Raw genomic sequence first — 16862 nt, forward strand, 5'->3', positions numbered from 1 at the left:
GGGTTCTGATGTTCAACTTGCCTTTCTCTGCAGTCACACGGTGGTGGCAAAATGCAGGATCTTGGCTGGCATTGGCTGTATCTGCTGCAAAATGCTGTGCCATCGTATGAGCAATGTCTCTGAGTGACACCTCTGTTTCAGCACTGCTGCTATTCATAAGTCACTATGTTACCAGAAATCCTCTTGATGGCTTTCCATACTTTTTGTAGAACGGTTGATGGAGTGCAGGAGTGCTTGCCATGACCTCTTCTTGCTGTCCTCAATTATACCCCAGGTCTTGGCTCTCATGGCTCTAAAAGCTGTGAGGTTGTCTCCTGTTGAACAGCACTGAAACCGTCAAAGAGGCGCATGATTGTCCTGAAATGCTGAACAGCACTCGTCAGTACTTCAAGGTACAGAGTGCCTCATACCAGAAGACTTTGGGACGAATACGTCAGTGGCATGATGGATCCCTTGTGCGAGGTGGTCCACACATCACTGGGCACTGTCGCAGTTTTTAACTCAGGATATGGCTGAACAGCTTCCAGCTAGCCATGCTGACCATCCATTTTCGTGGCTTCTGATCAGATAATGCTCCATGCAGTAGGAATTTCGGAGTGGGATGCGGTCACCGGATTGAAGGTCGTCAGTACCTTCCCACAGAAGAAAGTCCATGAAGGCTGGAGAGCAGAAACGTATGTCAATGGCTGAGAGTGACCCAACAGCAGCACAGAAATGAGTGGTAGTACCTGTGCTGAAGAAACTCAGACTGTGAGATGTCATGGGGCCCTCCAAAACTCGACCCTGAAGGTCGGGCTTTACAAGACATGATGGGCACTGAAGTCTACCCACAGGAGATATGGTCGATGGAGATGTACCATAATATCTGTGAGAGCCTCAGAGTAGCCAGGGAGAGATCAGGGGAGTCGTGTGCATTATTGACAAACACAGCAGCTCATCTCTTGGCCCGTTCCTGAATCAGGTCATCCTTCTGATAGTTTGAGTAACCTCATAGTGCAGGAGTATCAGCCGCTTTCATTAAGCGATTCCTGCAAACACAAGCACAAGGGGCCTTCCTGTGCTACGAGTTTCAGTTTCTCCACATGTGTTCTGAACATATCTATCGTGAAGCCATCTATCATGGGGATAGAACTTTGTTCCGGTTTTCCTACTGGGTGTTAACCCTTAATAGGGGGGAGGGGAGGGGGGCAGATGATTTCCCCAGTCTCAATTCAAAGTCCATTACCTCTACAGTAGAATCATAAGAGACATCAAAGAGGATGACGACGACTTCGTCGGAATGTTTACTTCCCGCCTCCAACAGTGGTGGACACTTGATTTTTGATTATTTACCCTGATTAGGCTTTGGAGCTACAGTCATAATTATGGTAGTGGGAGCACTGGACAGCATATCAGACTGAATGTCTGGAAGGGCAGGAAGTTCAGAAACACTGGAAATTACGGCCGTTTCTAAAGTTCTGGGGGGAGGTAAAGGCGGCGAAACAACTGCTGCAGTACAAGTGTATTGAAAAATGTAAGAAATGCTAATGCTGACACTAGCAACCTCCTTTTGTATTGCAGCATCAGATTTCTGCACTGGATGTTTAAGAACTGAAGCAAAGGAGGTAGCGAACTCTGGGAGCCAGCATGGCTTTATACATCTTTTTGGTTTCACTATATGGGATGCTCTTCGTAGTCTTACGCTCTTGTATTGTCCATTCTTCAACATACACACTGCAATCCCGACTCTAGACAGGATGAGCGCCAGAGCAATTCACACACTTCAAAGGTGAAAAATAGGCGAATCCTTCATGGGCAGCTTTACCAGATTTTCCCTTACACTAAACAGTAATATGCCCAAAGAGCTGGCATTTGAATCATCGCATTGGATTCGGGACATAAGGCCGCACACTTAGGCGAAGGAAACGTGCTCGGGAAATTCTGAGCTACTGAACGTCAGGATAAACGAGTCGGATTTTCCAAGATTCCCATCCACACTCTTCATGGTGTTTTTCATGTCGACTATACCTTACATAAGTGACTCATCTTTCAATTTCTCCATGTGAAAGTCCACCAGACCCCTGAATACCACCACACTTCCCTGTAATTCAAGGTGATGTGCAGAATAGTTTCGGTGGCATATTCCCCACGGCATTGCACTTTCTGAGGCTCTTACCTTGTTGGAAACAAGAAGTTCCTACCAAGAGTGTCCCATTATGCAATTGCTTGACTGAGTACCTTCCAAATCTTTTCGAATACAGAAAGACGAACCATTCTCGAAGTTGGCCTTATTCCTTTTCACCACTAAAAACACATTATAAATACCAACATGTGTTCTGTTATTAGACCAAAACGTTGTGTAATTATCTCTTGAGTCAGGTGGACTGGCCACACGAGCCCTCTTACTTGACTGGCTGTTGGCACCTACCTGCAGCCCACACTTTCCACTGTGAGGAGAAAGAGACTATTTCGACGGTTCCATCTCGATCCCACGAGTATCTAGGGAAATTAAAGTCCACCCAGACAGAGAATCACATGTGTAGGTAAGCATTGTACAACTGAGGTGTGGCAGGATCCCCAGAGGTTGCCCACTAACAATTATTCCAACTGAACAGCCATGCATCTTATCAGCATGTAGCACACCTTAAGACTGATGGGTTTCTTACAAAGGTTTTTACCATCTTCGCGCTCTGGGCGGTCAAACCAAGATCCCTTTCTCCATGACACACAATCTTCCACTACTGCATGGCAAGGGTTTGATGAAGCATGTTTAGAGCTTAAGATGACAGATGACTAACTGGCAGCACATACGAGTCCTCAGCCCAAGAGTCCTGGGGTCACCAAGCCCATACCCAGTAAGTGAGCCAAATTTACTGTCATCCAGGGAAGTTCTCACACTTAAATTATTTTTGCGACCAAAAGCTGGTTGTAACCTGAAGTAGGAAACTTTGAGATATTTAGCCAGTCATGGAACTTGTATCTGAAGGACAGATTAGATGCCATAAGAGGGGAGTGTTCATTGCAGATGACAGTAATATTGTCCGTACTGAGGTCGAAGCTGAATGTGACAGTGGAGTTTACTCGCCATATATAACAGGTCTATATCATAAAAAGTTATTTGTTTGGTACTTTTACTGCCATCCAATTCCGCTCTGACAGTTCTAGAGTCATTAAAACGAAGTCTACAGTCAGTAGCATGTAAATACCAAGGTCATGCAACACTAATTGGAGGTGACTTTGACTTACCAAGTATGTTGTTGTTGTTGTGGTCTTCAGTCCTCAGACTGGTTTGATGCAGCTCTCTATGCTACTCTATCCTGTGCAAGCTGCTTCATCTCCCAGTAACTACAGCAACCTAAATCCTTCTGAATCTGCTTAGTGTATTCATCTCTTGGTCTCCCTCTACGATTTTTACCCTCCAAGCTGCCCCCAATACTAAATTGGTGATCCCTTGATGCCTCAGAACATGTCCTACCAACCGATCCCTTCTACTAGTCAAGTTGTGCCACAAATTTTTCTTCTCCCCAATTCTATTCAATACCTCCTCATTAGTTATGTGATCTACCCATCTAATCTTCAGCATTCTTCTGTAGCACCACATTTCAATAGCTTCTATTCTCTTCTTGTCCAAACTATTTATCGTCCATAGTATAGACTTGGACATTGTGGATTCATTGCGAGGGGTACACGGAGACAGAGATTTGAACTCATCTTCTGAAAAACGTTTTGACTGGATACATGTTATCGGTAGCCTGAAGGGCACTTAGTAAGTTGGTGCAGATGAGGAATTTGTAGCAGGAACGAACCACATCTTCTCCAGAGCCCTCAAGATCATATAAAAACATTTAAAAAATTTTTGCATCTCCCTGGTTCCCAGAACTCCTTAAGATAGACGTTGGCTGTGTATATTGTACCACAGACACAATCTCTTTGACTGTTCAGAGATGTCACTAAACCCATCCAAATATGTAAACAACCATGCATGAGCAGTGCCTATCAGACGGAGGGAGTCCAACAGCCAATCAGTTCCAGTTATTCCACCAGGAAGGAGGTACACGGCTCGTGTTGTCTGTAGTTCAAGCATGCCTAGACGGTCAATACCATGGATCGTTCACGTCCGCATTGTTACTTTGTGCCAGGAAAGACTCTCAAAAAGGGAAGTGTACACGTGTCTCAGAGCGAACCAAAGTAATGTTGGTCGGACATGGAGGAGGTACAGTGGTACAGAAACTGTCGATGACATGCCTCGCTCAGGCTACTACTGCAGTGGATGACCGCTACCTACGGATTATGGCTAGGAGGAACTCTGACAGCAACGCCACTATGTTGAAAAATGTTTTTCGTGCAGCCATAGGACATCGTGTTATGACTCAAACTGCCTGCAGTAGGCTACACGATGCGCAACTTCACTCCCGACGTCCATGGCGAGGTCCATCTTTGCAACCACGACACCATTCAGCACGATACTGACGGGCCCAACAACATGCTGAATGGACCGCTCAGCCGCGTGGAGTGGCCGGGTGGTTTGAGGCGCCATGTCACGGATTGCGCTGCCCCTCCCACCGGAGGTTCGAGGCCTCCTTCCGGCATGGGTGTGTGTGTTGTTCTTAGCAAAAAAAAAGTTAGTTTAAGTAGTTTGTAAATCTAGGGATTGATGACCTTAGAAGTTTGGTGCCTTTAGGAATTCACACACATTTGAACATTTTTTGGACCACTCAGGATTGGTGTCACGTTCTCTTCACCGATGAGTGTCGCATATGCCTTCAACCAGACTATCGTCTGAGACGTGTATGGAGGCAACCCGATCAGGCTGAACGCCTTAGACACACTGTCCAGCAAGTGCACCAAGGTGGAGGTTACCTGCTGTTTTTGGGTGGCATTATGTGGGGCCGACGTATGCCGCTGGTGGTCATGGAAGGCGCCGCAACGGCTGTACGATACGTGAATGCCATCCTCCAACCGATAGTGCAACCACATCGGCAGCATATTGGCGAATCATTCGCCTTCATGGACGACAGTCCGCGTCCCCATCGTGCACATCTTGTGAATGACTTCCTTCAGGATAACGACATCGCTGGACTAGAGTGGCCAGCATGTTCTACAGACATGAACCCTATCGAACATGCCTGGGATGGATTGAAAAGGGTTGTTTAGAGACGACGTGACCCATCAACCATTGTCAGGGATCTACGCTGAATTGCCGTTGAGGAGTGGGACAATCAGGACCAACAGTGCTTTGATGAACTTGTGGATAGTATGCCACGACGAATACAGGCATACATCAATGCAAGAGGACGTGCTACTGGGTATGAGAGGTATTGGTGAGTACAAAAAAAAGTGGTTCAAATGGCTCTGAGCACTATGGGACTTAACATCTGAGGTCATCAGTCCCCTAGAACTTAGAACTACTTAAACCTAACTAACCTAAGGACATCACACACATCCATGCCCGAGGCAGGATTCGAACCTGCGACCGTAGCGGTCGCGCGGTTCCAGACGGAAGCGCCTAGAACCGCTCAGCCACAACGGCCGGCATTGGTGAGTACAGCAATCTGGACCACCACCTCTGAAGGACTCGCTGTGTGTTGGTACAAAGTGCCATGTGTGGTTTTCATGAGCAATAAAAAGGGTGGAAATGATGTTTATCTGGATTTCTATTCCAGTTTCCTGTACAGAACTCTCGGAACTCTCGGAACAGAGCTGATGCAAAACTTCTTTGATGTGTGTACAATTCAGCGTAATAATTTTAAATATACCAGGTAAGTGAGTCTTCACAAGACAGTCTAAGACTAACACGGTACAGCCAATGGGATTATAAAGCTTAAGCCCATCAGTGTAAACGACCACACATTAACACTGCTAGGCTAAAATTCTGTAATATATCGATTTAAAAATTGAGGCCAGAGTAACAATCGTGTCCCAGACTGATAGATAAAAATTGATTCTGGGCCTGCATATTAACCAGGGCGGCGAACGACTCCAACCGTGATGAAGCACGGAAATACCGTCAGCACCATGAGCCTCTAAGTCCTGCCGGACACGAATCACAAATGGCTTCATTGCTCGTGGCCTGTTTCTAAACAGTGGGTCAAGCGGAGCGCGGACAACAGTGTGGAATTCCGGTGGTAGTGATGTGGAGAGTAGGTTGCACACTTGAAATATCATAAGGACCTGCCAAGGACGACAAACGGTTATCTTGTGTCAACACAGAGGCTCGGAAGTGGACTATTCCTACGCACTCCTGCCGCCAACCGGATCCCTTCATGATGAACAGCAGCAGTTACCTTAAGATAAGATGGTCGTGCTGAGCTACAAACTGTGCAACCGTAGTGAAGGTAAAATCGCAACGACAACTTGTAAAAGTGAAGCAGATATGTTCGGTCTGCTCCGCATTAACTATGGCAGAGGAATTTTAAAATTTTCAATGCTTTCAAACCTTTGGTCTTAATAGCCTTCAGATGTGGTAACCATATGAGGCATTCATCGAAAATGAGACTCAGGAGCCTCACTGTACGTTTAAAATTGAGAACTGTGTCCCTCACTGTATGATGAGGCAGGTTTAAAGGGCGACAAGAACGAGTTTAATTAACAGAAACCCATTTTCATGAGGAAAATTAGAAGCCTGTACTATCTGCCCACTTCTCCAATCGCCATGTAGTAAGTTGAAGCTGATGAATGCACTTTGCAAGGTTGGAGGAGAAAAACAAAGTCGTTCACAAATAATAAACTTCGAACAGGAGACTTAACTGTGGACGTAATACCATTGAGGACAATAGCAAACAGAGTTACATTTAAAACTGGTCCTTGAGGCACACCATTTTTTGCTCGAATTGTTCAGAAAGACCATCGCAGACTCAATATCGAAAATATCGTCTGGGAAGAAAGGGCTGTATGACAGTTGGTAACAGTCTCATGAAGCTCCAATGGTGAAGGTGTCCCAGTATGTGATGCCTCCAAGTAATGACATAGGCCTCTCAAGATCGAAGAAGACACATATGGAATGCTGTCTGTGTAGGAAGATTATTGGATTTCCGCATCCTGCAGGGTGAGGTTGTCAAAGGTGGAGTGGTACCTCTGAAATCTACGCTGAGAGCAACTAAGATGGCCCTGCAGTTCTAGAACCCAAATCGAAAAGTGGTTGACCTTATGTTCACGTGTTTTCCCATGCAGCTAGTTAGGGCCATGCTATGGTAACTAATGTGCAATATGTGGTCCTTCCCTGGTTTCAGAAGGGGCACTAAAACTGCCTCCTTCCACGAGTCAGGAAAGTCCCTGGTCAAGCATATCGCATTAAAAAAGGCCACAAGTATTTCCTTTGCATCCTGGTGATGGTACTGAACCATGCTGTACAGGATTCGATCCTTACCCCACGCAGTCTCCTTGACTGGAGACAGGGAACACTCAAGCTCCTAGACGGAAAAGGGAAGTAGTACTCCTCAGTGCTGGTAGAAATAAAATTCCAACTACCCCTCTCTACCGACGTGAGCTGGATATTGGGTTGCTATGGCAGTGATGTAAACAGAGTAATCTGTCGTAGCATTTTCTATGTCCCCAGGTGTAGACTGTAGACACGCCTGCTTCAGTACAGCAGTTACAGGCTGTCTGGTACATTTGCCAGATAGCCTCCATACGGCTCCCCATACCTTTGAAGAGTTAGTAGAATGATTGGTCGAATCAAGAAACACTTACCAAGGTATCTTCTTGGTTCTCCCTCTTTGTCTGTCACACCTTTGTCAACATGATTCAGAAGGCTTCGAGGTTCGTAGCAGAAGGTTGACATTTAAACTGCTGCAAGGCTATGTGTCTCTCCCTGATGTCGGAGCGACACTCATCGTTCCACCTTGGGACATATCGCCTCCGAGGTCGGTCTGAAGGCTTGACGATAGATGCATCAGTGGCATGGTGGAGCATAGGAGTAATGTGTTCCACCCAGCCCTGGATATTATCTCGACTTCTAAATACTGTTATTGACAAAAGTGTCCAGTTTGCTCTGCTAAGCATCCACGGTGGCGATTTCCTTTCAAGGACAGTTTTATCTGAGAGGTGGATCCAGTACGGAAGTGATCACTGGAATGCAAGTCAGCAACCATTCCCCAGTTAGCAGTATCGACAAGGGCAGGAGAACAAAAAGCTAATTCTATGGCTGAGAATGACCCCATGACAGTGCTTAAGTGTGTGCCACCACCAGCGTTCAGAACGTATAACTCCTCTGACGCAATAAGGCTTCTGAAAAACCAACCCCTGGGCACACATCCCCATACGACATTGTATGCATTAAAATCTCTTACAAGTACGTAGGGTAGAGGGAGTCGTGAAATCAAGTCAGAAAGACCTGCTCTATCCAATATTTCTTTGGGCAGCAGATAATAACAGCAAATGAAATATGCACTGTGTCAGCAACTGCCCTATAAGCTGTTCAGAGAGAGACAAAAGTTGAGTGGCAAGTATCATTCGAAGAGATAGCCACTTCACCTTTGGCCCTGTCTCCACTGATGACATCTTTTCGATGAGGGCTGTATCCCTAGAGGACTGGAGTATCGCTACGTTTAAAACGCGTTTCCTGCAGACAGAGACAGAGGCATCTCTCCTATGCTCGTCTACGTGTGTTCTGTACCTGATCGTTTTCCACTGAAGCATAGGAGCCATTTATGCGGGAGGTTATGTTTTCCTCTTGCACCTGGCCGTGCGGTTCTAGGCGCTACAGTCTGGAACCGAGCGACCGCTACGGTCGCAGGTTCGAATCCTGCCTCGGGCATGGATGTGTGTGATGTCCTTAGGTTAGTTAGGTTTAATTAGTTCTACGTTCTAGGCGACTGATGACCTCAGAAGTTAAGTCGCATAGTGCTCAGAGCCATTTGAACCATTTGAACCTCTTGCACCTCTGCATGTAGGAGAACCAATTTCAGAAGGAGGGCTCAAGGGTTCATCGAGGCAGAGTTCTAAGTCCGTGGTCGAGTCATCATTCTCTGAGCGTTCCTGGATCTGACGAGACAACTGCTTTGATTCTGCCTTCGTGACAGTACACCTAACATTAGTCTTCTCCTTCAGATTCGACAACAATTTGGTAGGCCATGCCAACCTAGTGTGCAGCACTTGTCGTGGCAAAGTAGATTCAGCAGCATGACTCGAAGCAGTGGTCACTGTTGGAGTTTACGTTGAGACACCAACAGCAGGAGCGGAAGCAGTGGCCACTGTTGGAGTTTGCGTTGAGACTACGACAGCAGGAGCAGAATCAGTGGCAACTGTAGGAGTTTGCGTGGACATACAACAGTTTCATAAGAGCTGTCACTGACACACGTACACTTGTAAGAGCATTTCTTGGTATAAGGTCCATGGGTGACATCTGGCTTCAAGCACACACAGTCGCAGATTTCTTCATGAGTACTGTAGCAAATGAAGTGGAAATGATCGGTGGTTGAAGGGATTTGTATATCTTCTTTGCTTCAGCTTAAGATAAGCGCTTCGTCACCTTTAACTCCTGGGTTTCTTTTTATGCCTCGTACACAATACACTCCCTTCTCCAAGCTGGATGTGAACCTGAAAAATTGTCACAAATGTTAGGGGAGGTACACATCGTTCCATCAGGGTGGGTGGCGATACCACACTTACGGCATGTAGCTCGTCCATTGCATCAAAGAGTGATTTGCCCGAATTTCTGGCACTTGAAACACTTCATAGGTTTTGGGAAGTACTGCATGACTCTCAGAGTTAAAAATACAGCTTTAATATAATTTGGCAAACCTGACCAATCAAACATCAATGTAAATTAGTCTGATTTTTACAGTTTTCCATACACACGACGTATTACTTGTTTCATCTGAATGACCCCCTCATCAGCCCATTCCCGCTGCAGCTCTGAAGTGTCCGTATGCATGATGTCACTGCATGTGACTATTCTTCGACTGTGGTTCAGGGTATGGTGCTGTTCAACTGCAGTAGGATGCTTACCCAAAAATTTGGGCTTCAAATGATTGTTAACTTGCTGTGATGTCGCTGTTTCGACCAGCAATGTGCCATTGAGCAAGCGTTTAACAGATATGAGGATTCCAGCCAAACCATAACGGCCTCCTCAAACGTATCATCTTCTCTCCTTATCACAAGAAACAGATTTTGAGACGCTGCGAGCGCCCTGTTACGATACAAAGCCAGAACTTCAGAGGAGTATTGGTAAGGAGAGCTATCCTCCAAAGCTCGCTTTGAACCACCCAACGAAATATTCGAACTGTCAGGATCAACTGCATGAGGAGTCGTAGGTGCCTAGTGATCCCACGAGCAGCTAGGGAAACAGACAGCCCATACTAACAGAGCCCCGCTTGCCTGAGTAAGCCGTATATAACTGAGGCGTTGCATGTTCCCCAGATGTTGGCCGTTAATGACTGCTCCACCTCTACAGTCATGCATCTCATGGGCACCCAGCACAACTTAAGACTGAGGTGTTTCTTATAGAGGTTTTCGCCGTCCTCGTGATCTGGCAAGATCCCAATTTTCTGTGACGCACAACGTTTCAGCGCCGCTCTGTACGGTGGTCGCCAAAGCAGGCCTACCCACTCCCGCCTCATTCATGTTGATCGACACAATCACTCTCTCTCATGCGCCTTAGGACAAAAGAGAAAGAGTGAAAGGTGCTATACTTGGGATTAAAACAGAAGTAAAACGACAGAGGTGCTAAAACGAAGAAATAGGGAAATGTGGCTGGCTCAGCACGTACAGTAAACGTGGGTGAGCCAATCACACTGCCAACACATTAAGAACATCTCCCTCAGATTCGAGGAAACGTGTGAGACAAATGTCAGTGAAGTGTCGGCAGAAGTGCCAACACCGTGTTGTTTGAGGAAGCCGAAATGCACGCTATAAACTCACGCAGGCTGGCGTGAGGTATGCTTCATTAGATACATAGCAAAGGAGAAATGGCGCCTTGCTAGGTCGTAGCAATTGACTTAGCTGAAGGCTATACTAACTATCGTCTCGGCAAATGAGAGCGTAATTCTCAGTGAACCTTTCCTAGCAACGTCGGCTGTACAACTGGGGCGAGTGCTAGTAAGTCTCTCTAGACCTGCCGTGTGGCGGCGCTCGGTCTGCAATTACTGACAGTGGCGACACGCGGGTCCGACGTATACTAATGGACCGCGGCCGATTTAAAAGCTACCACCTAGCAAGTGTGGTGTCTGGCGGTGACACCACAGTCAGAACCTCAAGACTCTCACCACATTCGTTTGAACTTTACTTGAAATAGAGTGCAGATCTGTTGGCGAATCTACTGCTACTCTCTGGTCAAAAAATAAAAATAGTCTTACAAAAAGTGGGACTCAGTGATCTGTACGCTACAAATACCACACTTCGTCTCGTCTGCGTGCCTGGAAGGAGGTACACCACAACTATGTTGTGGGCTTGACTGGATGGAGCTTCTTGTCTGTCACTTCCAGCCAGTCTGTACATCAACAGCGAGACGACAGTATGCAGGGTAATGACGCACTGAACTAACCGAGGAACAGAACATGCTTCCTCGTCTGCTACATCTGCCCTTTTTTTCCTCGCAATACCCAAGTGCTCTAGTACCGAGCAGAATGGCACCTTCTTCACCAAGCTTTTCAGCTAAAGGAGAGCATCCTGGTTATCCTGGACGATTGTTTATCAGCTGGATAGAGGCGTTTCACAGACTAAAGGGCATTCAGGGAGTAGGTAAAGACGAGGGACTTCACAAGCATGGCACATCTTACTCTCCAGCGCCCTCAAGGTGGCAGATAGTTTAACTCGAATACAGTGAACTCTGGAGGCAACCAGATCTTGAGGACACATTCCAGGAAATCAACAGAGCAACGAACAGAACTCCACTGTTTAGACACGCCTGAAAATACAGCTCCATTGTCGGGGTGTTCATCTAAAGTGTCGGAAAATAGTGTATTAAAAGCAGAAGCTGCCGTATCGCTTTCTCCTGAACTTCACTGAATCTAAAGTTATTCAGGTCCTCTTCAGTAACCAGGGTGGCAATCAGTTAAGACACCAGATTTAAGATCTACATTTCCCACACCAAAGGACTCCAATAGACACCTTGTACAGATCCAAACTGCCTCGTTCCCTCAGGGACGACTGGTAAAAAGGCGTTCCATAGTTGGACGAACAACGGTGTGGTACGCTGGGAAACTGGGATTAGTGAGGAACTGACATGCCTGACGGAACATGAGAAGCTGCTGCCGGGTAATAAGTAGTACTTCCCCAGCCTCAGCAAAGAGACTAAGTGTGGGTCTGGTCCTATAAATACCTGTAACCAGACTGATACCTTCATAGTGTACAGTGTCAATGATCTTCCGGTACGAAGGCCTCACTGACCTGTAAACTGTGCACCCATAGTCCAGCTGCGATCAGACGGATGCCCCGTAAAACTGGAGCAGACCCACCTTGTCCAAGACCTGTTGCCAAAGCACTTCAAAATGTTCAGGACATTCTGGGACTTTGGCTTCAGGTCCTACAGATATGATAACCAAGGTATTTTTGAGTAAAAAATGAGGCCAAATATCGGCACAGGGTATTTAAAAGGGAGAATTGTGTTCCACATACGCAGTTTAGGTAAATTAAAAATACAGCGAGAACAATTAAAATGAACACACATCCTCACTTCTCTGCATAAAATGTAAAGCCAATCTTTGCAACCCACACCTCTAGCCCCTTTACTATAAGTTACAATGGACAAGTTGCTGTTTTAGTACCGGAGGAGGAAAAGACAGGTTCAAAATCATCTAAAAGTAAGTGTAACTTTGTATGGAACTCGTTACTGTAGATGCCATGTTGCTAATGTCTGTGGCACGGAGGGTAACACTTAAAACACTGTCCTGAAGAACACCCTTCCCGAAGCTATTCAACAGAACGCCACGATCTCAGTACCAAAGAAAGCACTTTGATAAGAAGGAGCCAATAAAAATGGAGAGGTGGCCACGGAAGCCCCTTCGGTGCAGCTTCCCTACAATACGATGCCTCCAAGTAGTGTCTGTGTCTTACTGATATCAAAAAATACACCTACGAGTATACGATGTTGTGTACGTAGGAGAGCATGCTGAATAGCCGCCTCTAGCTAGATCAGGTTGTCGACAGTGGATCAAAGTCCCCTGAGTGTACGATGAGAGCGGTTAAGGAGCCGCCTGGTTTGTAACATCCAGACCAGACGACAGTTAACAATTTGCTCCAAGGTTTTTACCACACATATCGTTAAGGCGACGCTCTGGTACCAACTTGGACATGTTCAGTCCTTTCTCAGTTTGAGAAGAGGTAATAAAATTGCCTCCCTCCAAGAATTGGAAAAGTTGTCTGCCTGCCATATCGAATTAAAACATTGTAAGAGGATTTCCTTTTATGCTGGTTGCAAGTTCAGCATGCTGTATCTAATTTGGTCATGACAGGGCACAGTATCATGAGCAGCGCACAGTGTTGAATATAGCTTCCACAGGGAGAATGTGAAGTTACAGGACTCTGAGTTGTTAGACCTGAAGTCCAATTCACTCCTTTCCATGGTGTCGTAACGATGGAACGCTGGTCCTGACTGGCAGCGGCAGTCGTCAGCGCAAATTGCTCTGACATTATCTGTGCGGTGTCTCCTGGTGTTTTTTGGAGGCACCCCTGATTCTTCAATAATGCTGCTATAGATAACTAATTGCTGATGGCTTCCCACACTGTAACAGAACAAGTGGAATGGTTGACAGAGTTTAGGAACACTTGCCATGTCCATTTCTTGCCCTCCTGTATGATGCATTGAGGTATTGCCCTCATTCATTAAAAGGCTGCGAGGTTTCCATCATTGGGCGGCGCTTCAACCATCGCAGAGCTGCGCGCCTAGCCCAGATGACTGAGTGGCACTCATTAGTCCGCCAATGGACAGGTGGTATTCTAGGATGATGAGAGAACCTTGAGATAGAGAAGTCAGTGCCATGCTGTATTACTCATGTGATGTGGTCCATTCACTCCTGGGTGGTGTCACAGCACTCAAATACAGCCATCTGGCTGAACAATGTCCAATAGGCTCTTCTGATTATCCACCATGGCAGCATCCTTTCAGGGAAAGTTCTATCCAGTGGGTGAATATTTGGTGGAAAGTGTTCATTGGAATGAAAGTTGTCAATGATTTCCCACTGAACAGAGTCTGTGATGGATGTACAGCAGAAACAGAGGTCAATAGCTGACAATGGTCCAGTAGCTGCACAGAAATTAGTGTAAGTGCCAATGTTGAAAAAGCACAGCTTGTGAGACGTCATGAGGTTCTCCATAACCCGATCCCAAGGGCAAGCAGAGGTCGAACCCAACAATTTATGATGGACATTGAAGTCTCCCAGTAGGAGAAATTGTCTGTAAGATCCACTGGAGCCTCAGAGTCAATCGCACTGTGTAGCGATAAATATAGCGAGCAAACAGTGATCCTCTGAAACACATGAACTTCAGCTGCAGCCGCTTGAAAGTCAGTAGCTAGGGGGAGAATGGAGAAGTTGTGCACATCACTGACAAGCAAAGCGACCTTACATTTGTCCCTTTCCCCAGTCAGCTCATTCTTGTGGTAGAGTGTACAGGCCCCTAGCACAGGGGCAACAGATGCTTTAAAATTAAATTTTTAGAAACAGAAGCACAGGGGGCCTTCCTATGGTAGCAGTTTCAGTTCCTCAACATGTGTCCCGAACCCACTAACGTTCCAATGCAAAGAGAGAGCCATCTATCATGAGGGCTGCAGCTTCATCCTGGCTTTCTGCCATGGAGAGGACTCTGTATTGGGTGGAGGATCAGTATTGGCACAAGATAAGTGCCCCAGGCCAACTTCAAGGTCCACTGGCTCTGTAGACGGCTGATGGAAGATGTCATAGAGAGGGACGTCATCATCGTCAGACTGCATGATTTCTGTCTCCATTGGCAGCTGATTATTTGTCTTAGATTTATATTTTTTTGTTTGGGAAGGTTTCGGAACCACAACTGCGGAGATGATAGTGGCAGTGTTAGGTTTTGGACCAGACTGATTTTTTGGAGGAGCAGGGAGTCAAACAATGTCGCCAACCATGGTCTTTTCTGAAGTTGGTGGGGGAGGGGGGGGGGGGGAGGGGAGGCACATGTGGCGAAACAACTGCTGCGGAGGAAATGCATTGAAAAACGCTGATGCTAGTGCTAACACTTGCAACTTCCATTTGTGTAGCAGCGTCAGTTATCTGAACTGGCTGTTTAAGAACTCAAGCAAAGGAGGCAGAGAATGTGGGTGGCTCCAGGCCTTATAGATCATTTCGATTCACCATATGGGATGAGATTGATTGTTTTTATCTGCTGCATCTTCCATTCTTCAAGGAAGACATTGAAGTCCCTACTTCAGGCAGGATGAGGCCCAGAGAAATTTTCACACTGTGGTGGAGAGGAATGACTGACGCCTTCGTGGGCAGCATTGGTGCATTTGCCACTAGTGCCTTCTCACTTACAACTGACACTAGTGTGCCCAAAGCGCTGGCATTTAAGACAGTACAGTAGATTGGGGAAATAAGTTCTCACACTTAGACGAAGAAATCCTGCACTGACATGCTCTGGAAGATTCATGCTGTTGAAAATCAGTTTAAAATAATCAGATTTCACCAAATTACCACCCACCCTTTCCATTATGTTTTGCACATCAACATTGCCTTCAAGGGATGACTCAGCTATCAGCTTTTCTGAAGGAATGTCACCCAGATCCCTCCAAGTCCTAACAACCATGCTGTAGTTCACAGTGTTATGCAGTTCACTTTGTGTTGACTACTCGCCAAGGCACTGTGCTTTATGAATGTTCTTCACTTGCTGGGAACTAGATGTTTGACAAATTTTAAAGTTCCAGTAATGCCTTCTGAACCTTTTTGCATGTAGAATGGGGAAACTTTTTCAGAGATGCCCTCTTCCTATTGAACTATTATTCTGACCACCAGCATGTGTTGTGTTACTAGTGACTTAAAGGATCTATATAGTCCCCAAGTCTGGGGGACTGGTCACACAAGGACTCTCGTTTGATTGGGTATTGGTACCTACCAGTTGCCCACCCATTCCACTGGTAGCAGAAGCAGAGAATTTTGAGGGTTCCATCTCGGTCTGCCGATCAGCTAGGAAAGTAAAAGTCCACTTCAATAGAGCTCCATGTGCCTAAGTAAGCCTTATACAGCTGAGGTGCAGCTGCTTTCCTAGAGGTTGCCCATTAATGATTGTTTCACCCGAACAGCCACACATCTCATTGGCGTACAGCACACCTCGACATTGAGGTTTTTTTACAGCGTTTATTACTATCTTCGCAATGCAGGCAGTCAATCAAACATCCCTGCTCCCTGTGACACACAATGTACCTCCGTCACACCATACAGTAGTTGCTGAACTATGCCCAAGGCTTACAATGACAGAGGAGTGGCGGGACTTACCAGTACCCAGCTGAGGACCCCAGGGTAGCCAAGCCCATACCCATATATGCCCTGACGGCATAAATAACTGTAAATGGGTGATAAATTACAGAAGGGCGATAAATAATTGTGATAAAGGTGACAGTTCACTAATGAGGTAAAATTAATTATGTTAATAAAAGTGACAGATCATTAATAAAAGTGATGGCTCATCAACCACATTACATAATTGGGTGGTATCTTACATAAGTTGCACTAACTGTACAATAGTAGCAGGAACATAACATGATATTAATTAAAGTGATATCAGATAGGGTGTTCGGTCAAGTGGCTGGCTTGTATGCGTTGGAACAGGGGGCCTCTCGTCTCAGGGAGGTCTGGGGATGTGGGATGAGTAGGAGATCATTCACTCTTGACATAGGTGATACGGACGTTGACCCAGGAACTTGGAGATGAGGAGGATACTGACATTTGTTCTTGGATATATGGAGAAAAATACCCCTTTTTCCTTAA

The sequence above is a fragment of the Schistocerca nitens genome, chromosome 3 (genome assembly GCF_023898315.1).
Source record: "Schistocerca nitens isolate TAMUIC-IGC-003100 chromosome 3, iqSchNite1.1, whole genome shotgun sequence".
NCBI classification, from domain to species: Eukaryota; Metazoa; Arthropoda; class Insecta; order Orthoptera; family Acrididae; genus Schistocerca; species Schistocerca nitens.